This window comes from Triturus cristatus, chromosome 4_1, assembly GCF_964204655.1.
Source record: "Triturus cristatus chromosome 4_1, aTriCri1.1, whole genome shotgun sequence".
Classification (NCBI taxonomy): Eukaryota; Metazoa; Chordata; class Amphibia; order Caudata; family Salamandridae; genus Triturus; species Triturus cristatus.
The window spans coordinates 1,246,536,088-1,246,560,085 of record NC_140585.1 but is presented as its reverse complement, the minus strand read 5'-3'; the positions used below and the strand labels follow the sequence as shown (position 1 = coordinate 1,246,560,085).

Here is a 23,998-nt window from a genome sequence, read left to right as displayed (position 1 = left end):
CCTAGAAGACAAAGATTGGCAGGAAGCACTGGCATCCCTGCGTGAGGTAGCCATCCCACTGAAACTTAGATTAATCCAGCTCAAGATACTGCATAGCTATTATCTCTCTTGCGGCACTATGACCATAATGGGGAGGAGAGATGACTCTAGGTGTATATGACTCTGCGCACAAGAAGGCATGTTCTATCACATTCTTTGGGAGCACCCTGCTATCAAAACATATTGGGAGCCTATAATTTCCCAGCTACGGAGTGTGTGTGGAAGGGAGATTCACCCAATAGCCCAACTATTTCTACTCAATATATGGGAGGCCACTGATCTGACCCACCTAGAGCAAACATGATTTACCCTGGGTATGATCATAGCTTAACGAAACATAGCCCAAAAATGGGGAGCTAGAGAAACACCGACTGGAGAGACATGGGCAGGTGTATGATAGCAGAAAAAAACGTCTATAGAAATAGAGGAATTCCGGGGAAGTGGGACTGGCTGTGGGGTAGATGGAATGCACATAGAGGTAATATATGTGCCTCTCCCATCAGTCAGCTAGACAGGGCTGAGCTTGGCGGGACTGCTGGGGAGAGAAATTATGAAGAAATGCGACAATTTGTATATGATCCAATTCATGCTAAATTAGATGAATTGTTCGCTATTTATATGTAGTAATTGCTGTTCTACTTTGTCTGAATGCTGTTTGACTGAACAACTTACAATAAAGAGATGTCATTTCAAAAAAATGTTTAACTCCTACTCACATCCACTGAACGTACAGCCCTGGTGACTCCCCTGTACCCTTCTTACTAGGCCTTTGGATAAGGGCCCGATCCAAACTCATCCTCCAAGCCAGTGCTTTTTTTACTTCCATTAGTCTTTTTGGCTATGGTGTTCTGTCCTGCAAAACGCCAAATCTCCTCCTATTCTCACCACCCTCCCCCTGACTGGTACCCATGTTCTCAGACCACCATGCATGTTCTACCCACTGCTCTTTCACCTCTTGCCCTTCTACAATTCCACCCTCCTTCAGTTCTTCCTCTTTGTCCTCTTAGTCTAAATCAGTGACATTCAAATGTGTCCCATTATTTGACTCGAGCTGGTGCTCGGCTTCTCTCCATCTCCAATTCCACATCACCTTATACATCAAATTCTTGGTCCTTGAGTTGTGTAGGCTTATAAATGGGGGCTGCCCAGAGCCCACCATGCTTCTCGCGTCAAGAGTTGAACGCCTCTGTCATGCCTGCCACACAAGCCCCTGCCTTCTCTTCTTGCCGAGGTAGAAAAGCTGCACCAAACTTTCCCAGTGCCTTTGCGCCACAGTCCCTGCATTCAGTAAATCCTGCCTGATCCACTGTGCCACCTAAGGATTGTATCTAGGGTGTCCAACCATCCGTAAATTTCACGGACCGTTCGTTATTTTGCTATCACGTCTGTTATCATTCCTTTTATGGACGGCTTTTGTCCATCATTTTGGGATTGGAGCATAGGACCCGGACCCCCCAGAGCAACCCCGTTCCACCCATTGTGCACCCACAAACCATTCAATAGTCCAAGGTGTGGGACAATTAGGCCATGTTTAATACAACAAGATATTCATAAACATGACAATCAATAACATTGATAAACTTTGCAGGTTACAAATTCATTTTTACCACATTTAATGTTATAAGCGTTCAGAATTCATAACCCAATATTTTTGTCCCTAATACCCTCCAGCACTAAAGGGCCTCCTGGCTCGCATCTCCAATGATTGAGAACCACGCAAGGCGCAACCCACCTGCGTCCTTGAGTGGTGAGCCCCCCAGCCCTTGGTCCTTGTCCGTCTATTTCCAGGGGGCCCACCCCTCGCCACCAGGCTGCGAAAGGAGGCTCGTGTAACCTGTCGCCCTTGCCTCTCCAGCCGGTGTCCCCATTCTCCCTGCGGAGAGCTTACCGTCTCTCCCCTCAGTGCTGGCCTCGGGAGTATGCCAGCGGGCCTCCCGTTACCCAGAAAATCACAGCTCTGTGACCCCTTTTCCGCAACCCCCCTCACTCCTATCCTGCCTGGAAACTTTATCTCAAGGGATGGGTGGGTGGGAGATCACAGTAATCCTCAGCATCCGGGCAGGGCAGGAAGATCAGGAAGAGAGGAAGAGTGAAGGTGAGTGCCGGGCATAAATAGCCCCCTGGTCCCAGTTCCACCCCCCCCCCCCCCGCCGGAAGTCTGCGATGGGCCCACGTCGTGGTGCCCCGGAAGTGATACTACCGGCCAGCAGCCAATTAGGCTGCTGGCCGCGCTGAGGGGGTGTGTCACGGGGCGGGGTGCCGGGCCCTAAGTGCGCACTCTCCTAGGGTCGCGCTTGGCATAGGACCCGGACCCCCCAGAGCAACCCCGTTCCACCCATTGTGCACCCACAAACCATTCAATAGTCCAAGGTGTGGGAAAATTAGGCCATGTTTAATACAACAAGATATTCATAAACATGACAATCAATAACATTGATAAACTTTTCAGGTTACAAATTCATTTTTACCACATTTAATGTTATAAGCGTTCAGAATTCATAACCCAATATTTTTGTCCCTAATACCCTCCAGCACTAAGGGGCCTCCTGGCTCGCATCCCCAACAATTGAGAACCATGCAAGGCGCAACCCACCTGCGTCCTTGAGTGGTGAGCCCCCCAGCCCTTGGTCCTTGTCCGTCTATTTCCGGGGGCCCACCCCTCGCCACCAGGCTGCCAAAGGAGGCTCGTGTGACCTGTCGCCCTTGCCTCTCCAGCCGGTGTCCCCATTCTCCCTGCGGAGAGCTTACCGTCTCTCCCCTCAGTGCTGGCCTCGGGAGTATGCCAGCGGGCCTCCCGTTACCCAGAAAATCACAGCTCTGTGACTCCTTTTCCGCCACTAGGGTGACCAGGGCCCACAGGTCCTTCATCCTCCCCACCAAAAAACAGGTTTTGCACAAATGACCAGATCCCCCTGATCCACATGTCCGTGCCAATGTCTGATAAGTGAACGCCGTCGTGGTGAAACATCCGGTCCCCAGTTATTAGTCTGTGAGGGATATGGCACAGGCAGTCTGGACCTGAGCACAACTTGGCCAACTCCCCGTTGAGGCGTCTCACTGACACATTCAAGGCCCGGGATCTGACCCCCTCCGCCCAAGTCCGGCGAGAGATCATGCATGACCACGCAATCCGGGCCCGTGGGAATGTTCTCCCCAGCCAGGCAAATTCGGTCAGTAAGTCCTCTCTTACTGCCATGCGACCCGACTTCACCATGTCATTTCCTCCCAGGTGCAAGATGATTAGATCCGGGGACGGATGTCCCTCGTGTTCCCGTGTCTCTTCAACCAGCTGACGCAACTGCCGGATTCGCAGACCGCTGACGCCTCGCCATAAGAATGATGTCCCTTTTAAACCCAATGGTTTTGCCACTCGCTTTTGCCGCAGCCGGACTGTGGCGCGCCGCACGAACGAGTGCCCCAACACCCAAATCACTTTCGGTGACATACTAATAGCGAGGGAGAAGAAAAACAATGTCAGCGTGGTCAACTCTATACACTGCACTTCATTTCAAAGTAACTCAGGCCGCACATAGTGCTTAAAACAGGATGATGACCAGTGCCCCACTTTCTTAACCGTCTCAGCCGGTAAACCAGCGCCTGCAGCAAGCGTTGCTGCCCCTATCCTAAAGGAGTGTGATGAATATTCCTTAGGATCCAACCCTAGGCAGTCCAACGCCCGTTGAAACGCTGCCCTGAACTGGAATTGAGATAGGCAATCCCCCTGCTCATGTATGAACAGGGCCTGCCCCCCCCAACAGGGCCGTATTAGCAGATATGCTTCCATATTGGCTATGGGGCATGCCACATCTCCTGGAGCTGGGGACAAGTGAATTAAGGCCCCCTTCCCCAACGGGTCTGTCTTGGATCTCCTTAGTACCACCTCCAAACCCCTTGGGTCTATTCTTGTGTCCTGCCACTGGAGGCCCCCTAGGTGATCTCTTTTTGAAGCCCCTACTAATTCACCCAGCCGGAAAGCCCCATAAAAGGCTAGGGAGAATGCTGCCCTGAATAGCATGCATTCATACTGGGAAACGCATACCGACTAATATCCCTAAGATGTCCCTTAGCGTCCTCACTTCCAAAGGCCTCGTCATGTCTTTCTTTGCCCCTTCCAATTTTGCAAAGAAGCCTATTGCTGTTACGCGCGCCCTGGCGTAAGAAGCCGGTCTACCCTGATTTCTAAGTGCCATTAAATACAAGCAAGCGTCTCAGTGGAAAAAAGGGGGGACCGGCTTGTTGGCCTAGCGAACATCCTGTATGCTCTGAACTGCTGCTGGTATGTCCGTCTCGTGCGTTCACTCAATGATGATCCCACCGACCCGGCTATTCCGGGACTCCAATCTTCCACAAAGATGCCGGGAACACTGTCATCTGCTCATCTGCTCGTCTGCCTGAGGGTGGTACTTTCTGAACTCCTGCAACTTGGAGCGAGACAAAGCGTCAGCAGCCTGGTTATTTACACCGGGGATATGTGCTGCCTTGAACACCAAATTAAGTTTTAAACAAGCCATGACCAAATTCTTCAACAATCGTAACACGTGCTTACAAGTAGCTCCTTGCCTATTGATGGCTTCCACTACTGCCATATTGTCAGACCAAAAGATTACAGTCTTATTCCTAAAGACTGGTGCCCAGATTTCCACTGCCACTATGATTGGGAAGAGCTCTAAGAAGGCTATGTTCCTAGCCAGACCACTCTCATGCCATGCCGCTGGCCAATCGCCCCTACACCACTGAGGCCCCAATATTGCCCCAAAACCAATGCTACCTGCTGAGTCAGTGAGCAGGCCCAATTCTGAATTGGAAATCGCCGGCTCGGGCCAAATTACCTTTCCATTGAAATCCTTCAAAAAACTACGCCAAATCCTTAGGTCTTCCTTCACATCTGCCTGCAACCTCACGTGGTGATACTTCTGAGTGAGACCCGCCATAGCTCGGACAATTGATCTCGAGAACGGGCGGCCCATCGGGATGATCCTCAATGCGAAGTTCAACTGTCCCACTAGTACCTGAAGTTGATGCAGGGTGACCTTGGGACCTGCTAAGGCAGCGTCTATTACCTGTGAGAAAGCCCTTACTTTGTCTAGCGGCAGCCTGCATTCCCCCGCCACTGTATCAATCTCAATGCCCAAGAAGGACATGCTGGTATCAGGGCCCACCGTCTTACCTGGGGCCAGCGGCACTCCCAGCTCTTCAAACAAAGCTACCAGCTCGCTCAAAGCCTGCCCACACTTCCCTGACGCAGGGGGGCCCATGATCATAAAATCATCCAAGTAGTGCACTATCTCTTAGTGCCCTGTTCTTAATACAAACAACCACTGTAGCATAGTGCTGAACATCTCAAAATATTTGCATGACACTGCGCAGCCCATTGGCATGCACCTATCATAATAGTAATTGAAATTCAATTGGAAACCTAGGATATGATAGTCTTCTGGGTGCACTGGCAAGAGCCGAAAGGCAGACTCAACGTCGGTTTTTGCTAGCAAAGCGCTTGGCCCTAGGTCGCGCAGCCTCTGTAGAGCCGCATCGAATGAAGAGTAAGTCACAGAGCACAGGGACGGGCCTATGGCGTCATTCACTGATGCACCCTGTGGCGCCGATAAATTGTGAATCATTCTGAATTGACCCGGCTCTTTTTTGGGCACCACCCCCAGGGGTGAACATACAAAACCTGGGAGTGTCGGAGTCCCAAAAGGACCTGCCACCCGCCCTAGCGCTTTTTCCTTGCGCACCTTAAGCGCCACTACCTCTGGATGCATACGCGCTGACAATACATTTTTACAATAATCCACTGGTGGTACTCCCTGCGCCGGGATGCGGAAGCCTGCAGAGAACCCTTCGTACAAAATTCTGGTGTCACCATTGGTATTGCTGTGGTGACTGGTGTATTCTCTGGGACTGTGGGTATTGGGGTAGTTGTGGCCGGCGTCAAGGCCCTAATAGCCCCTCTGATTTCGGCCAATATAATTCTCACATCATCCCGCCCTTCCCCTGGCCCCCCACCCACTGGGCGTGGGGGTGCTTCTTGTGGGACCGCCGGAGCCATGATGGGCTCGGGCACTGGGGTTAATGTAGGTATGGGGCCACCGGTGCAGAAGGCATTGTAGGTACAGGTTCTGGTGGTGTCTGTGGTACCACTGGTTGTGGCCCGGGAGTAACTGGCACTGGCCCTTCAATCTCCCTCACCACCCTCCTCTTCTTGTTTCCCTTGGCTTTCTTCACTAGAGTAGGGAAGGCAGCATGGGTGGGACAATAGCCCTACGCGGGCGCTCCCTTGCTACTGGCTCTGGGACATCCTCACTGTCTGACTCAGGAGCCTCCCCCCCAGCATTCTCAGGCAGCTCACCCTCACTATCCTCGTCCCTGCTCAGCTTTGCCAGCACCAGCTTCAACAGTTGCGCAATTTCTGACTCTCCCTCCTTCCTCTTAGGGTTCCTCTTAGGAGGCATTGCAATTCTTGTGTGATCGGCCGAGTGCTTGTCAAACACAACTGCTTTGACCCGCTGACCCCGTGTGTCCTCCCCCACGTCAGTCACCAATCCTTTTGAATTTGTCCACACCCCTTTACTCTCTCCCCTAACTTGACCCTTGCTAAATGTAAACTGAAACTTTGTCTGGTCTATCCCTTCTTGCTTAACACAGGATTCTATCTGACCTGAATCAATGGGAATTGAACCTGTGAACTAGATTATCAATGTCCCGCACTGTTATTATACACTTTATATACCAAAAAACCTGGGAATTGCACCTGTAACTCAAAGCGAATCTGAGATTATGAGCCACAGACCTAAATTATGTTTAATTAGTTGCTTCATAAAAAACCACGCACACGGGCAGTGAAGCGCTTGCTGCTTCGCGCTTCTCGCTGTCTAATTACGGTACTCTGTTCCTCGCTGCCCTGCTTCACAGAAAGCCCCGCGCTCTCTCTACGCCTGCGCGCAGCTGCCGACTTGTGCTGACTTCTCCTTAATGATTGCTGTCCCTACGAAGCCGCGCTCAACCCAACCGCCGCACTTCGGCCCGCCCGCACCACAAAGCGTTCTAAACCCCGGCTTGTCCTTATGCGCTACTTTTCCAAGAGACGTGCCCAAGCGTGTCCCAAGCGCTTATCTTACACCGCTAATCGAACAGAATCAATGGGAATCGAACCAGCAACCTTGAGAGTTAGAGTCTTAAAGCTTAACCATTCGGCCACAGTGACTCGCAGTTGCTGGGGCCCACTGACGAAGCGCTCGCCGCCCACACAATAAATAATATTGACTCCGGGAATCCTCCGAGACGCGCCGCGCCTGCCTCACAGTCCCACGATGCGGAAAACAGAAGGGGCACCGCGCCGCGACCTGGAGCCCAGCGGGGACCACGATACTAATAAGGATTACACCGCTGGCCGCCCCCTGAAAACCGGAAGCTGCACACGCGCCCCCACCGCCCCCAACACCTTACCTGGGAATCAGCGACGCCGCAAATATACGCTGCTACCAGATCACCGCCGCCCGCGCCCCGAACGGCACCAAGCAGCCCGACAAGCCCCGCAACCACGACACGACGACCTCGACGACTGCGGGAAAAAAGATCGCAGTAATCCTCAGCATCCGGGCAGGGCAGGAAGATCAGGAACAGAGGAAGAGTGAAGGTGAGTGCCGGGCATAAATAGCCCCCTGGCCACACCTCCACTCCCCCCCCCACCAGAAGTCTGCGTTGGGCCCATGTGGTGGTGCCTCGGAAGTAATACTATCAGCCAGCAGCCAATTAGGCTGCTGGCCGCGCTAAGGGGGTGTGTTACGGGGCGGGGGGCCGGGCCCTAAGTGCGCGCTCTCATAGGGTCGTGCTTGGCAGACTGTGCTGTTCCCCTGCGGCAATCACAGCCAGCTCGCACTTCTCTTGTGAACAGTAGAGGCTACAGCAGCCCTTCCCGGACCTTGCACAGACTTTGTACAGGCCCATTGTCATTCTGACTGTGGCTGATTATGACATAAAGAATTACAATGGGCCAAGGTGGAATTTGAAGCACCGGCTAAGTGGGGGTGGCACGGGTCAGATAAAAGTGTTTCATAATCCTTCCTAACTTTGATCTGTGGCTTGCAGGTCAGCAAAAGACAGAATGAGAATCTAACAAACAAAACAAGAATAATCACTGTGATGCAGCTGTGAGGAGGGGGGCCAAAGGGTGCCGAAGTAGCCAAAAGAGCAGACTGAAAGAGACATTATTAATATGGTAAATCAAAAAGAAGTACGAGAGAAATGGAGTGAGAAAATGAAGGAAGAATAGAATGCAAATAATGAAAGAAAGCTGGAAAGATATAAGAGAAAGATTTAACAATGAAGGAAGGACAAGACGATAATCAAATTAAAAAAGAACACAAAAATGAATAGGAATATAGAATATTGAAATATGAAAAGAAAATGCAAAATGAATTTAAAGAACAGAGCGAAAACAATGTGGGATGAAATGAAAGGATGCACAGACAGAATGATCAAAAGGGGAATAAATGGAGGATGGAAAGAAGAAAGTAGAGAACAAAGGTGGATAGAAAGAAAGCACAGGATAAAAGAAGAACATAAAGAAAGAAAGAAGATAAAAAGAGAGAAAGAATAAAAGAAAAATGTCAACATAGGTAAATGCAGTTTTTGACCAAGTTTCATTCATGCTGTAAAAAGGGTAATTTTGCATTATTTTATGCAAATTTTCACGAGGGGGACAATTCTCAATGGCTTCAATGGGGAAAAGCCAGGATAGCTCACTTTAGTCCTTTATTTAGTGCCTCATAAATCGGGGGTATTTTATATTCATGGCTACTCCCTTCCAATGGGCCCTTATGTAGTTACAGCATGTGGTGTGCCTTCCTCTGCATAGGCCTAGGGCATAGCATTCTGCTAGAGTGGAGGAGCCATGCTGGAGGACAATGCTGCATTTTGAAATTTCCGACAGGATTAAAGGCAAAGCCATCTGATTGCTTTGCACCTGCAATTTTCAGGCCATAACAAAAATGTCTATTTTGACTCTGGTGAATAATATATCTTTTGGAAAGATCTGAGTTTTCACTAATCACAGTTTTGACTCATCATAAAGAAGTACAGATTGATAAAGCGCCTTTTGCAAAGCACAGAGTGTAACATGCAGATCAAAAAATTTATTTGGATAATGATAAATATTTTTAGTAGGGACAACCCAAACCACTATGTTATGTTTTAAATCCTGAGTTTGTATTTCTCTGGAGCAAGAACTCTTAACATGTAGTCGGGCCACTGGAATTATGTGATTGTGCAGCTGCAACAGTTTTCCCATGATTTTGGATTTGCCACATAATCCATCATCCGCTGCATAATCTGAACATTCTAATTTAAAAATAGTTTCTAGCTCAAATGGTTCAAAATATATCAAAACATTTAGTGACACGTTTTACGATGGGTGACTGGTCACCTTTCTTTTGCATATTACTATATTTGGGTGTTAAACCGGTACTAATGAGGTCAAACCTATGCCCTGAAAGTGTTAAAAAGTGTACAATTAATAGTTAATGTAGTAATACTATCACAAAATGAGCAGCATTATGCTGCATAATTTCCCTTTTCTTGCCAAATAATTTAGTCAACCCTGCAGTATAATTTGCCCCCTCACTGCATAATTCCAGTGGTTCTGCATATAGTACCTACCAGTATGGATGACGTGACAACTACACCTTGCATCCCTCATTGTCTCAAGTAACATTTCCTATACATTGATTTACACACTTCCATGAGTCATTGTCTCTGAACAATATGTGTGTGTGCTAAAGCGCTCAATAGCCTTCACTGGGCTGAGTAGCACTCTAAAAGAAATTAAATACACATGAGTGAGGGTCTGCATAGAAATGAGGGGCGCCATTGAAGGTTGATAGTGAGGTAATCTGTGCAGAGGGAGGTCTTTGGTGAAGGGGTGTAATGAAGGACTCTGCAGGGCGGGGGCAATCCTTTAAGGGAACCCCAAACCTTCAGGAGGCCTCATACAGCTTAAAGCCAATGTACATTTGTGAGATATGGTAGATTCAGGGGCCCATCATCTTATTCTCCACGGGGCCCCCATAGTTTTGCATTATGCCACTACTTTCACTGAGGGTTGCACCAACAAAGAATGTCACACCAGGTGCCACAAGCAGGAAAGCTGGTCCTGCCAGGGTCGTAGCTTTCATTTCTGAAGCCTGGGTTGTGCCCCAGGCCTTGAGGTAAAAGCACTTCAGGAGCTGAATGTAGGACGGACTATTAGGAAGGCATAACCTGTGAACGGAGGGATTTTATTATATTATAACCGTATATCTGTACAGTTTCTATTTCCCCATTTCCAGTTAATGGAGAATGAAGAGCACAATTATAAATGTCTAACATAACACAACTGGTGTGCACTAATCCCAAAACCCTGTATTGCATCACTTTAACCTGCCAGACAAATGCTCCGAACTGTAGCCTTGGATACATTTATCCCTCATTCTTTGAAAAATAGCCTTTTTTCCTAGCAAACTGTGATTTTCTATCTTTATGTATGTATATGTTATTTCTGTAGTGTGACCTTCGCCAAAAAGGCAGTGGAGTGCTGTACAATGCCCAAGACAAAATGTCTGTCTGAAAACGTGCCAAATTTATGATGGATATATTTACCAACATTTCATGCAACACAGCGCAGCAAGTGAAGTTCTGCACTGTGTTGCCTGAACTGGAAAGAGCACAAGAGCACCGTATTTTCAAATATATGGTGCTGTTCTGTTCTCTCCTAATACTGGGGCATTTGTGGCTACCTAGTGCCAAAACATTGTGGTCAAGTAAGCTTTTTGTGCTGGAAGGGGAACCTATCCTTTGCAGCTATTTCTTATTTGTATGTGTACTGCAGTTTGCAGCACACATGCATAGAGAAAGTAACGAGGAGGAATGAAGATATTTTTCTAGTTATACCTACCTCAGACAGACACACTATTTTGCCACAAACCCTTGTTCACTAGTCTTTGTAAATATGGGTTTAGATTGAGATGCATGGAAACGTACATGCACCATCCATGTAAGGCCTACCTGACCGTTCTCTAAAATTGGAGTCAAAGAAAGAATTGTAAAGTGTACTAGTTGACAGTCTTGTTGTGGTGGTAAAGAACGTGTGAAAACGAAGGCTGTAAGCTGTCAGTTTTTTTTGTAACACGCAACAACGTTTAGATACCTGTAAATGAACTGTGCACATGTTTCAAAACATTCAGCAGTTAGAAAACCACATTTGTAGTTCAGAAGTGTGCTGGAAACAGAGGGGCATATTTACTAGAAACTGGCGGAACAAGGTGTTACGCCAAAATTGGTAATGCCGTGCTTCGTCAGTTTCAAAATGCGGGGATGTGCCATATTTGCAAGAATGCGGTGCACATCTGCCTTTCCCCTAGCACTGGCACTAAAAAAGCTGCCTTGCGCCAGCACAAGCACCCTCATGCCATGTTGCAAGCGTGCTTGCGCTGTAGGAGTGATTGTTTATGTATCTTTACAGGTGATTTGCTGTTTCTATGATTGCTGCAGAATGCAGCACACATGGTAAGAGCAAAATACGAGGAGAAAGTAAACATTTCTCCTAGTATTGCCTGCTTAAGACCAAGTATTCCCTGGCGATATATTTGGCACTCCCCCATACCTTGTAAATATGGGGCAGCGTCAAAAAGCAATGGGTGTTGCAGCGGAACGCCCACTGCAACACCTATTGCCTGCCTCTTTCACGCTAAGTGCTGCCTGAATAGGGGCATTACTTGCAAGGAGGCGTTAAGCCACGTTAAGTGGCTTAATGCTTCCTTGTGAATAAGGCGAAGGACTTAACGGCACCAGAATGTTGGAAAAAGTGACGTTCTGGTAGAGTTAACTGTACATATGCCCCAGAGTTTTAATGGGATCAAAACAATCAAGACACTTCACTTGGTGATGTTCGAATGATATATATTTGCTTAAAGCACATTGCCATGCATTATTGTTTGAGCACTATATAATTTTATCAGTAAAAGTTCATGTTGGTATTTTGCTGCCATTTCCATGGAAAATGTTCTGTATGTAAAAGACAGTGCCTCCTTCTGACCTACAATAATGCCTCAACAACATATACAGTTTCTAGTCTGTAGCACACTTCTGTGCATCTATGAAAATCTGCAGTTTACAACTCACAGAAATGAAACAGCCCAATCAGTATACTATTTGCTATATACAGGTAAAATAAGGAGGGCTGATATATGGCTAGCTAGGGCCCTATATAGTGATGCTAACTTCTATCTAACTGTTCTGGCCCACAATAATACCATAACACCCAGCAGTCTGCACCCAGTTATAGCTCATTCAGGCTGGTTAATAACTCCCTTTTCTTGCTTCATGCTCTTACTGTCTCACAACACATGTCTGCTATGGGTCTTAAAACAGTTCAATCAGGGTGGGGGGAAAAAAGAAGCAATGGTCCATTTGGCTTTCATGTGTTAATCCAAAAATCAATGGGGGGAGAATGGACCACTTGTCCTGTGTAACCAGGGTCTATTCAGTTATGGATCCTTCTTAAAAAAAACTCAAATCTGTACACAGGTGTCAGTCGGTATATTTTGATTCTCTGCCTTCCAGTACAGTGGCAGCATCATCATAGGGTTTAGTTTGTTATGCTGACCTCCGCCCGGAGGTTAGACCAACTGGTGTTACAGTAAGGTCCAGTGATCAAAAAATAAGTGATAGTGCTCTAAGTGAAGTGAGTTAAAATTCCCTACACCGCAATATGAGAAACATTTATTAGAGAAAAATGGAGGTGTGGAAAATTAAAAGCAAGGTGGTGCATGCATAGATCCAGTTACTAATCTACCGCACTATTGATGGTCGACATGTTTCAGCCTCTTGGGATCTCGAGGCTTTCTTCAGGACCGAGTAATATGTAGCAGCACGTTGGGGCGGCTACTAAGTGGTTAACTTACCACTCTTGAGTTATCGAGTCAGGTCTGTCGTACCTGTAACTGAAAAAGAAATTGCTATTGTATGTTTAACTTCATTTTTGCAAACGTTTTATTTTAAAAACCCAAAATGGAGATGCTCACTATAGCGCGGTGGTCTAGCGCATTATTTAAAGTGAAAAGATTGCTCACTGGTTACGTAAACTCAGAAGGGGGGGATAAAACAGGGTTAAAAATGTACTAGGTTTGAACACAAGTTAACTGAATCGTTGTGACAGATTCATCGTGTACTCACATGCTGCTCTTAATTAGACACTCTATTAGCATAAATGCATAGGTAGCGCATTTTTGGATGGCATTTACAAAAAGCGCGCTATTGATATGTGTATTATCTGCATCTTATCATGGTCGCAAGGAGCAGTTTTGGTTAAGCATCGCATTTGTGAGCGAAATCTCAAAGACAGCGCATGGTTTTGGGAGAGTGTGGTGTCAATTACTGGTAAGAATCGATGGCGTCTTTAGACTAAAGAAGAGTGAAACTGATCGCTCGTTCGCGGGGATGGAATCGCCGTATATTGATCTGTCAGTGTATACAGTGACTGAAATTATTGTTTTAAATGCCTTTACTCATCTTTCAATTATAATTTTTATAAATACCTCAACGTTCCCCAATCCGGGCTTCCTCGGGGTACCGGGGAGCTCACAAGAACTGCTTCTGTTGGGTTAAATTAAATATTAGTCATGCCTTACTTGTTAGGTTCCTTAGACCCTTACTCTTTTAGTTGCGTGATCACCAGTCCGTGTTTAGTCGTAACTTGTGCTTGCTCTGTCTACGGTGCCCCCGGTGACGCGGGCCCACGTAGAGCTCCTGGTTATCTGTAGGAATTCAATAGGAATGGTAGAAAGACTATCGGGATGTTAATATAACGTAGTCTACCGTTAGTGATTCAAGACTCATTATTATTTTATATGACTTGTTCTCGTATCGCCAAGTTTATTTTGAAGAACTGCTGTGGATCAAGGCCCAAAAACACATTTAATGAAATATGTTAGTTTGTATAGCTTAACCTTAGTATGATGGAATATACATAATGGTGGTATATGATGGTTTTCATCGTACGGCAATAACCATAGGCCCCGTGTGTCCTGTAAACTGATGGAGGATTCTGTTCTCTGTTTAGTTGTCAGACTAGAACCATAATAATTTTACCTTCATAAGATGGAGTATACATAATGGTGGTGTATGATGGTTTTCATCCTATGGCAATAACCATGGGCCCCGTGTATCCTATGAATTGATAGAGGACTCTGTCCTCTGTGTAGTTTACAGGTTAGAGCCCACTATGGTGTGCGGAATAAAGTTAGTCTATGGCTTTTTTGATGCTCATGAGGGTAATTCGTAACTCAGAGAGTTCTTGTTCATAAATTCCCTTAAGTTCTAACTAAGATATCATGCCAATGCATGCCAGTGAATATTATCATTCAGTACCTCTGAATCTGTCCGGAGTCGATGTACCCATCACTGCTCCTTCTCAAATAGGATTCGTTCTGCATTGTGACTCATGACAGAGAGTGTTTCCAGAACCACCCAATTCATCTCCTCAATGGTATGGTTGCTATCTATGTAATGTTTACTCATCTTGGTAGTGGCCCTTTTGCAGTTCACGTTGCTCTTATGTTCACAAATTCGTTGTTTTACCTTACGGCAGGTCATCCCTATGTATTTCAGATTACAGGGGCACATGATCATATAAACCACGTGTGGTATTACAGTTAGTGAAATGACGCAGTGTCCAGGTAAAATTTGGTAACAGTTGTAACGTTTTGGTTACTTTGGTCAATTTACAGACTGAACAATGAGCGCATGGATAGTGTCCTATGATGGGACTCAAGTTCCAAGTTGTGGTAATTGTCTCACTCATTGTGGTTGGAGTTGGCCTCGTATGCACAAGGATGTCCTTGATGTTCCAAGTCCTTTTGTTGGCAAACCTTTGGTTAGGCCATTTCAACGTGCCTAATGTCAGAATCTTCCAGTTCTTGTTGATAATTTTCTTTACTGTGTTAGAGGATGTGTTGTAAGTCGTGACACAGGTTAGTAGATCTTCTGGTGGTTCTCATGGTGTAGTCACAAGTAGATTTTGTCTTGGTTGGTTCCGTGCTCTTTTTTGACATTTCTTTATCGTTCTGGTTGGATAATTCCTTCTTTGAAGTTTCTGGCTTAGTTCATCCGCTTGTGTTTTATAGTGTTCTAGCTTGCTGCAGTTACGTCTGAGACGTAAAAATTGACTGTAAGGCAAATTCTCCCTCAATGGGCGAGCATGAAAGCTATTGTAAGAGAGTATACTGTTTTTAGCTGTAGGTTAATGGAATGTTTTTGTCTGGAGTGTGTTATTTTCAACATAGATGGTAATATCCAGGAAATCCAGTTGTTTCTTATCTGAGGAGTGGGTGAATTTCAGGCACTCGTGTCTGGTGTTGATCCATTCTAGAAATTCTTGTAGGGTTTCCTGGGTGTCTTCCCAGATCATGATGACATCGTCTATATATCGTCTCCAGAATTTTACTTGTGTGAAAAATGGGTTGACTTGGTTCTGGATGTGCTGTTTTTCAAAACTACTCACATAAAGTCTTGCCACACTGGGGGCAAATGTGCTGCCCATAGATGTTCTGTGGCATTGTTCAAACAGGGTGCCTTCATATTCAAAATAATTTTCAGACAGTGCCAGTCTGCAGCACTCTAGAACGAAGTGTCTTGGCGTCCTGTAATTCCATTGCTCAGAGAAAAGGATGTCCTCCAATGTTTCTAGAGTCTTCTGTTGAGGCAGACTCGTATAGAGACCAACAAAAGGACTCGGAACATCAAGGTCATCCTTGTACATACGAGGCCAACTGCAACCACAATGAGTGAGACAATTACCACAACTTGGAACTTGAGTCCCATCACAGGACACTATCCATGCGGTCATTGTTCAGTCTGTAAATTGACCAAAGTAACCAAAATGTTACAACTATTACCAAATTTTACCTGGACACTGCGTCATTTCACTACCTGTAATACCACATGTGGTTTATATGATCATGTGCCCCTGTAATCTGAAATACATAGGGTTGACCTGCCGTAAGGTAAAACAACAAATTTGTGAACATAAGAGCAACATGAAGCAAAAGGGCCACTACCAAGATGAGTAAACATTACATAGATAGCAACCATACCATCAAGGAGTTGAATTGGGTGGTTCTGTAAACACTATCTGTCAATAGTCACAATGCAGAATGAATCCTATTTGAGAAGGATCAGCGATGGGTACATCTACTCCGGACAGACACAGGGGGACTGAATGATAATATTCCCTGGCATGCGTTGGTATGATATCTTAGTTAGAACTTAAGGGAATTTATGAACAAGAACTCTCTGAGTTACGAATTACCCTCATGAGCATCAAGAAAAAACAATAGACTAACTTTATTCCGCTCACCTTAGTGGGCTCTAACCTGTAAACTACACAGAGGACAGAGTCCTCTATCAATTCACAGGATACATAGGGCCCATGGTTATTGCCATAGGATGAAAAACATCATACACCACCATTATGTATACTCCGTTTTATGAAGGTAAAATTATTATTGTTCTAATCTGACAACTAAACAGAGAACAGAGTCCTCCATCAGTTTACGGGACACACGGGGCCCATGGTTATTGCCATACGATGGAAACCACCATATACCACCATTATGTATACTCTATCATACTAAGGTTAAGCTATACTAACTAACATATTTCATTAAATGTGTTTTTGGGCCTTGATCCACAGCAGTTCTTCAAAATAAACTTGGCAAAACGAGAACAAGTCATATACAATAATAACGTGTCTTGAATCACTAACGGCAGACTATGTTATATTAACATCCCGATAGTCTTTCTACCATTCCTATTGAATTCCCACAGATAACCAGGAGCTCTACGTGGGCCCACGTCACCGGGGGCACCGTAGACAGAGCAAGCACAAGTTGCGACTAAACACGGATTGGTGAGCACGCAACTAAAAGAGTACGGGTCTAAGGAACCTAACGAGTAAGACATGACTAATCTTTAATTTAACCCAACAGAAGCTGGTCTCGTGAGCTCACCGGTACCCCGAGAAAGCCCGGATTAGGGAACATTGAGGTATTTATAAAGATTATAATTGGAAGATGAATAACGGCATATAAAACAATCATTTCAGTCACTGCTTACACTGACAGCTCAATATACGGCGATTCCGTCACCACGAACAAGCTATCAGTTTCACTCTTCTTTAGTCTAAAGACGCCATCGATTCTTACCAGTAATTGACACCATGCTCTCCCAAAACCATGCCCTGTCTTTGAGATTTCGCTCACAAATTCACACACGCGATGGTTAACCAAAACTTCTCCTTGCGACCATGATTAGATGCACATAATACACATATCAATAGCGCGCTTTTTGAAGATGCCATTCCAATAATGCTCTACCTACGCATTTATGCTAATAGAGTGTCTAATTAAGAGCAGCATGTAAGGACACGATGAATCTGTCACAACGATTCAGTTAACTTGTGTTCAAACCTAGTACATTTTTAACCCTGTTTTTTTCCCCCCTTTTGAGTTTACGTAACCAGTGAGCCATCTTTTCACTTTAAATAACGCGCTAGACCACCGCGCTATAGTGAGCATCGCCATTTTGGGTTTTTAATATAGAACATTTGCAACAGTGAAGTTAAACGTACAATAGCAATTTCTTTTTCAGTTACAGGTACGACAGACCTGACTCGATAACTCAAGAGTGGTAAGTTAACCACTTAGTAGGCGCCCCAACATATTACTCGGTCCTGAAGAAAGCCTTGAGATCCCAAGAGGCTGAAACATGTCGACCACCAATAGTGCGGTAGATTAGTAACTGGATCTACGCACGCCCCACCTTGCTTTTAATTTTCCACACCTCCATTTTTCTCTAATAAATGTTTCTCATATGGCGGTGTAGGGAATTTTACCTCACTTCACTTAGAGCAGTATCACTTATTTTTTGATCACCAGACCCTACTGTAACACCAGTGGGTCTAACCTCCGGGCGGAGGTCAGCATAACGAACTAAACCCTATGATGATGCTGCCACTGTAGTGAAAGGCGGAGAATCAAGATATACCGCCTGACGCCTGTGCACAGATATGAGGTTTTTTTTAAGAAGGATCCATAACTGTGCTATGGGTCTTATCATTCACTCAGTACTGTACTAGCCCCCAAACCAGTCATCACCAGCTGAACAGACATGTAATACCAGAAGCAATCCGACACATAAAACTGGCCACTCACAGGACTGCACTGTAGTCTAACACTGCAAGTCCCAATTATCTACATTCTATTTGTGCTGCTTTGCATCTCGGAATGGCACTCAGAAATGAGATGCTAGTAACAAAGTCCATCCGAGCAGATCTTCCCAACCACTTCTCCCAACAAGCATGCCTGCTCAGGACCATGAACTGTAAACAAAATATCAGACTGGACAACCCAGTGCAGTAACCATATAAATAGGTTATGATCATATGAAATACCACAAAAATACCTGCACAGTTGCTCAAAGATGCATGCATACTGAAAAACCGTGAAGTGCACGATTGTCTCAAACGAATATAAACTTTTTTTGACTTGTACTTATGTTGGTTGTCAATTTTACTTTCTTATATACTATTGCACGACCTCCTTGTTGTGTCTGTAAAACTTACATTTTGCCCCGAATTTTGACCTTCTGTCCTGAATTTTTGTCCTGAATTGTGACCCTTGGTCCTGAATTTTTACACTCACCATCCTGAATTTGAATCCATGCCAGTTGGTCACCCTCACTGTATCCCTTTGCCTGTGTAAAGATGAGACGTCAGAAGGTTTAGCAGTAAGTAAGTTTATTACTCTACAGGACGACACACTCAACCGGAGGCTAAGTGCAACACCTAACATATGACGTTACTTCCAACTGTCACAACTGTCACCTTGGAACGTCCAGCTGTCAACATTCCAGCTGGTGGCTGCCGCGCGCAGGAGGGAGGGGCGCGCGGTGGAAGGAGGCAAGCAAGATGCAAATGAACTAAGCAATCAACATAACAGCCTGATGTGCCACTTACTTTCTCCTCCTCTGGTTAGGTACCCATACCCATGTTTTTCTACGTTGCCCTCTACTTCTAAGGATCTTGTCGCTCCTCCTCTTTCAGAAAAGGACTGTTTTCTCTTTCCGGATCACCACATACTGTAAAACCCTCCCCACTCGCCTTGCTGCTCCCACTATTTGACACTATTGTTGTATGTTTAATTTATTACACTTTGTTATTACTGCATGTTGTTTCCCTTTAATTCCAGCTAGTAGGGCGAGACGTGGAATCTTGCTGAGCTATTGTTTAGATTCTGACCCAGGAGTCAGTTGCACTGGCGTCCTGGAGAAGAAGCTGTATTTACCTGGCGCTCACCTGTACTAAGATTTGCCTAATAAATCTTCGTCTTGGAGAAGAAGCTGTATTTACCTGGCGCTCACCTGTTCTAAGATTTACCTAATAAATCTTCTACCTACTACCGCCTTAATTGCATCATTACAACTATGTCATACTGCTCCTTACTTCCAAGGCGCTTGCACCGCCATGTCACTTCCTTTAGTCATTCCCGCCGCCCTCTGCGCTAGTTTATTTGTGCTCTTTCCCCATTCCTCACAAGCACTTGTCACCCAAGAAAGCCTCCATCACAAGCATAGAACTCGAAAGTCCTTTCTCTCTTTTTCTTACTGTAGGTGTGTATTCACGCGTCTGTATGGACGCACTCACGTCTGGGCATGCCCTTCCCTCGCGCTCCTGCACAGCTGCCCCTGGTGATTCGACGCCGCCACCGCGGGATGCTAGTCTGGCGCGGCCGCTCCAAACAGCCTCACCACGTTACTATGCAGCCTCCGTTTACCTCAGGTAAGGCTGCCTGCCTTTTCGCCGACTGCGCACCAGCTCTATGGAGCCTGTCCGCCCAAGTGGGACTTACTTATACACGCTTTTCTCCTAAAGTGCACACCAGTTTTCTATTGCTGCCTCCTTCACTTTTGCTCCTCGGGGCGAGCACACCTACATGGCGGCGCCGCCCCCCAGTTGCCCGCCTCACCGGAGGCATTGCACAGGGTATTCACCAGGTCTCTTCAGGCACCCCTGTCTGGCTCAATAAGGTCGGCCCTCCCCGCCTCCTGCAAAAAACCCCAGAGCCTCAATCACCTTCTCAGTAGACATCTCTCCGCACAGCTAAAAAGGACACCACAAAGAAAGTCCTTTTCCTTAAGGCCTGTACCTGCTTGATGACCACCCTACTCTTTGCCTCTCCTTGTAGCCAGGGTGTCCCTACCCTAAAGAGGACCTCCCCATTTCTAGCTGAGCTCTTTCAAGTCACTAACTTTGCCCCCTTTTCTCCTTGACCAATCTTTGCCCAGCAGACCTATGGCCTGCACCACTCGCCCACGGACCCCGGCGTGGTCTCTTCTAGCCAGCATCGTCCAAAGCCCCATTTTGCAAAACGTCTTCTGTTGCATTTTCTGCCAGTGAAAGAATTCCTGTTACACACAGTGCCTTAACGCAAAATGATCCCCCACAATCAAACGTTATGAGAGGCCCCTGAGTCTCCTATATCTCACAGAGTGCTTCTACATTACCAGCGTCTGAATGGCGGCCTGCTACAGGGTTAGGCCTGGGCGAAAATTCCGTTCCGCTCGCGGAAATTGCGATAATTTGACATTTTCGCGTTCCGCGGAGAGCGCAAAAATGTCAAAATTTCCGCAATCCGCATCTTACCGGAATTTTTTCTTTCTCGCGCTCCCAAAAATACATTCTCGCGTGCGTGCGATCGCCTTACCTGAATCCCCGCGTTCGCCGACAAGTTTTCCCGATCCGGTCGCGTTCTCCACGAGATATTGGATTGTTGGTAGCCATTTGCGCTGTCTCGCGACAGTTCGTGCCCGCATTAACATAATTCGTCGCGCGATCATGTCTTTCTTCTCGCGATTATGCACCGCGAGATAAGTGAAAACAAGATGGCTGCGCCCTTGAGCAACCACAAGGGTAAGTTGGCGAGCCGCGATCACGCAGAAAATACCACGAACGGGCGGGAAAAAAACATTCGTGTCTTCGCGATATTTCTGCGTGTTTGCGGAGATTTTTAACATTTTCGCGATAGTTTGCGAAAGTGAATTTCGCAAATTCCGCCCACCCCTGTACAGGGTCCTAGGCCCCCTGAAGGATTGGGGGCCTACCTGTGCTTTAGCGGCCTGGGTCACGACTCTGGTTCAACAGACTGGCATTTTGGCAGCTTGCTCAGCAGCAACTGGTGAATCCTATACTATTATAGGTAACAATAATCGAAATTGGGATCAAATCATCTTTATTGCAATTTCATAGATTAGAAGACAGCCTTTGACTCTGTAGATCAGGCAATTCTGTGGACAACACTGTCAGCACAGGGAACTGATAAGGGATATTATTTTGGAAGATTTCAACATTTTTGTTGATAGGACGGATGACCCCCCCTTACGTGTACATTTCTTGTCTTTAATACACTGTTCGTTATCACGATTTCTAACTTCTTGTGTGCTCATACATCCGACCACTTACTGGATTTTATTATAGCTCCTGATCCTGAAGCATCTGTCTCTCTTATTTCCATTTTGCCCTCCATGTGGTCTGACCATTTCTCATCTGATTTTACTCTGCCCTTCTCACACTGTACCGCGGCTCCTCTGCCTTTGAGATTGCCTTCCAGAAACCTGAAGAATATAATCCATCCTTTCAACCCATTTTCTCCACCAGTGTTAATAATGTAGGACCAGCTGTACATAACATTGTTTTTGGTAACAAAACGTCTGATTCACAGAATCAGAACATTTGCAATCACAAAAAAGAATTTTCTCAGTATACAAACCACAAATTGCAATTTGGTAGCATGTTACCGAATCGGTATTTGGAAGGGGCGTGGTTAAGGCATCCCTTCCAAATACCAATTTGCATAGGTTTGTATTAATGTTTTGGGACCGAATTCTGGTTGCAAAATTTTAATCTTTTACCACCTCCTCAAAATAGGTGGCAAGCCATTCGCAAACTATACCACTTCCCCTTTGTGAATCTGGTCAAGAACGTTTTTATAAACAAATCCTATTTTGCTTTAAGGAAAATGGGTTGCATTTAAACAAAAACAATTGCCTGATTAAAAAGCAATCACAGACATTTCGGTCTACTGACCTCAACACGCCACAATCTAATTGATGGCTGCGATTCTTTAGGGGTCACACTTTGGGACCTACCTCATTAATATTCATGAGGTATGTCAAACTTCTACCCACTTGGAATTGGTAATTTGCGAATCTACCTACTAGTACATAGGCCGCTCACAAATTACCACACTAGTTGCAAAAATATTGTCGCAAATTGCGATTGCCCCGCTGCATCTTACATCTCTCTCACAAATAAATACACTGCGTATTGCTGTCAGATTTCTACTGCTTTATATTTGCTATTGCCTTCTAAGAATAATCTCATTTGGAAAAAAATCTTAACTCTATCCCTGGTTCAATAAGACCCTTTAACATGATCTGAGATGTACAGAACCCATTTGGTGCCGTAACTATAATAGTGCCTGGATACCCTATCGGCTGATTAGCCGTGCTTTATAGATCCTGATTGATTGAGTAATATGAAACAGGAGTACAGGGCAGCCCAATCAAAATATAAATCTGTTTCAAAAGGTACAAAACCCTTCAGTTATAAACACCAGAAAATCATCAGTAAAAATGAATGCACCTTCAACAGACTGAGCTCCTCTTTAAACAAGTATTTATTTGCCTTTAAATGAGGCAAAGATGTCAGAGACCTTGCAGTCAGAGCACCGACCTCTAATGAAAAGCCTACTTTTTCCATTACCCAGCAATTGGGCTTAACCTCTTTTATTGGTACTTTTAAATGTGTCAAATGTTACTGCGTTCAACTATGTGGTCTATACTAAAATTTCACACAAGAGCATCTACATCATATAAACAGTCACACTAATTGTATGTTCCCAGTTTTTCTTTAGGCCATCTGGTGCCCTTGTGGGAAGGTGTACTGCTTGTGGGGAGATAAGGTCCCCTTGTGTCCTGAGGACCTCAGAACTAAAGTGGACTTAGTCCCCCAAGCAGAAGTGCGCCAGGAGGCACGTTTGCAGAATGGTGTGGGGCGTGTCCTCTGACTACCTCTCAGCAATCCAGCTGTGTGGGTCTTACTAGAGGTACCAGGAGGGCTAGTTGGCCCACAGGGACCATCAAGAGGCAAGGGCACTCCATCCTTCAACCAAGAGCGCACCAGGAGGCACGTTTGCAGAGTGGGGGTTTAAGGGGTCGTGGACTTGTATCAGAACTCAGCAATCCTGCTGTGTGGGACTTACTGGAAGTACTAGGAGGGGTAGTTGGCCTCCAAGGATGTCCTTGGGGGCCAACTACCCCTCCTGTTACCTCCAGTAAATCCCACACAGTGGGATTGCTAAGGTTTTCGGAGGCCGCGCCCCCCTTTCTCCACTACTCTGCAAACACGTCTCGTGGTGCACTACTGGTTGGAGATGAAGTCCACTTTACACTTGAGGGACCTTGGGGGCCAAGAAGTCCTCCTGGTACCGCCTGTAAGTCCTACGCATCGGAATTCCTGAGAGCTGGTTCCAGTGACTGTGAGTGTTTTTTTTAAAGTTTATGAGTGTTAAATATATATACACCAAGGTGTATTGGTAAAACTGTGGGTTTATGAGTGACTGTATGGATAACTCAGCGTGTGCGTGACTGACTGTATAAGTGAGTGATTAGGTGTCTCAGTGAATGTATGGGTGAGTGACTGGTTGTATGAATGTATGAATCTGTCAACTAATGTCTAAGTGGGGTATGAGTGTGTTAGTGAGTACGTGAATGGCTATATAGGTGATTGATTGGTTGTTTGACTACGTCTATGGTTGTCTGGGTGTCTGTGTGTGTGGGTGAGGAGGTGTGTGACTGCCTGTATGGATCA

At 45.9% G+C, this 23,998-nt stretch overlaps 1 long non-coding RNA gene and 1 pseudogene across 2 annotated transcripts in view; one reads left to right on the top strand and one right to left on the bottom strand.

Annotated features, from left to right (window-relative positions):
- Positions 1-4,406: 4,406 nt before the first annotated feature.
- On the bottom strand, positions 4,407-5,411 carry LOC146856510 (uncharacterized; annotated as a pseudogene).
- Positions 5,412-19,784: 14,373 nt separating this feature from the next.
- LOC146856509 (uncharacterized) overlaps positions 19,785-23,998 on the top strand; it is a 270,942-nt gene continuing 266,728 nt past the window's right edge. For both annotated transcript variants that reach the window (XR_014980961.1, XR_014980960.1), the window contains exon 1: positions 19,785-19,909. This is a non-coding gene — a long non-coding RNA (uncharacterized LOC146856509). The remainder of the gene's footprint in view (positions 19,910-23,998) is intronic.